Source organism: Austrofundulus limnaeus, unplaced genomic scaffold, assembly GCF_001266775.1.
Source record: "Austrofundulus limnaeus strain Quisiro unplaced genomic scaffold, Austrofundulus_limnaeus-1.0 Scaffold27, whole genome shotgun sequence".
In the NCBI taxonomy this organism is placed as follows: domain Eukaryota; kingdom Metazoa; phylum Chordata; class Actinopteri; order Cyprinodontiformes; family Rivulidae; genus Austrofundulus; species Austrofundulus limnaeus.
Genome location: NW_013952429.1, coordinates 2,891,565 through 2,893,192, shown reverse-complemented (window position 1 = coordinate 2,893,192; position 1,628 = coordinate 2,891,565). Strand labels below are relative to the sequence as shown.

Here is a 1,628-nt window from a genome sequence, read left to right as displayed (position 1 = left end):
CCTGTCAGTTGTGTGTGTGTGTGTGTGTGTGTGTGTGTGTGTGTGTGTTGAGGCGTAGTGCTCCACTGAAGGGTGAAGTGGTCCATCAGAGGAGGAGGCTGCAGCGTCAGTCAGAGCTGCTGAACTCTAAAGAAGCAGCAGCCTGAACTGCACACAYGAGCTCTGGACTGATCTCCATTCATGTTTCCTCTGATGTCAGAACGTCCACCGGGTGGTTTCCATTCGCTTCATGCAGATCTGACAAATGCTTTGATTATTTCTTTAAAATAAAATCTATTTCTGAGATCTTAGAAACAAAACAAATCAGCATGAAAACGTGTCTTTGTATCTTTTGTATTAAACATTGTGAAACTGTACCAAAAAACTGCACTTTAATGATGGATTAAAAAAAACAAAACACTGTTCCTACAATCTCAGATGACATCTGATCTTTATCAAACATTTATTTTGATGCATAAAATGTTTAAATCCTTTTTACTTAGCTTCTATTTTAATGAGCACAGAAGGCTTTTGAGAGGTCCCAAACTCAATCTGCATGTCTCTGACTTTCTGCTCTTCTGCTCATTTCTTCCTATTTTCTTTTTTCACTTCCCTTCCTCCTGTTTTGTACTTTCYTAAAATATTAAATCTACCCAGACAGCTCCTTAATTAACCTCTCTCCGGCTCTCACATTTTTTTTCTCACATTTTTTAAATTCTCTATTAGCAAACATTTCCTGCATTTTTGCACTTCATAATATTTGTCTACTGTCAAACTGATAGAATTTTGCTCTGGTATCACATTTAGAAACAATTAATTATGCTCACAGCAACAGCATTAGGTCCAATAGATGCAACAAAATATGGCCTATTTTYACACAAAGCAATGACCTTTGTCAATTTAGTCCCACTGACAGCAAAAATTTAGATCTTTATCTTTATAAACTAAGCATGAATGTTCTTCAGTGTAATAAAAACATGATAAATGTAAGAAGAGTGTGATGACATTTTACACTAACTTTTGAACATTTTCTAAATTAATGAAAACACACTTTATCCTTTAAAATCAGACTCTTATACACAATTTACTAACTKCTGTCAGACTTTTGTTTTCTCCTCAAATCCCCTTCAGAGCGCAGGGATTTGAACACAAACTTTCATTGACTTCCATAGTTTCTGAGCTCAGAACTTTCCCTTAAAAACTGGAAGTGAAGCTTTTTCAAATTATTTCCTTAAAAAAAYAACAAAAACAATAATCAATKTGTGTAACAACTGACTACCTGTACAACCTAAGGGTCAAGCTTTTTTCAATACAGTGACTAAAGCTTATATTTTACTCTGCATTTCTGTCTRCCTGTCWGATTAYGAGTGCTGTCTGKGAGTGAGAGATCCGGTCCTGTTATCATGACAACACTAATGAGCCACTGGCAGCAGCTTTAATGTTTCCATTGATCTTATTCCTACAGCTTTAAAACATCTTCAGCTTAGATTATTACAAAAGTCTACTTCTGGGTGTAAGAGGAGAAATGTGGTAGATCTTGGAAACGTGTGCAGCAGCTGCACCCTTTGAACTCTTCCCCAGTACGTGTGTGTGTGTGTGTGTGTGTGTGTGTGTGTGTGTGTGTGTGTGTGTGTGTGTGTGTGTGTGTG

At 37.0% G+C, this 1,628-nt stretch overlaps 1 protein-coding gene across 7 annotated transcripts in view; it reads right to left on the bottom strand.

Moving 5' to 3' along the window:
* Nucleotides 1–1,628, bottom strand: part of LOC106515282 (alpha-1,6-mannosylglycoprotein 6-beta-N-acetylglucosaminyltransferase B) — a 110,295-nt gene that overhangs the window by 4,760 nt on the left and 103,907 nt on the right. The gene's annotated exons all lie outside the window — the stretch shown is intronic.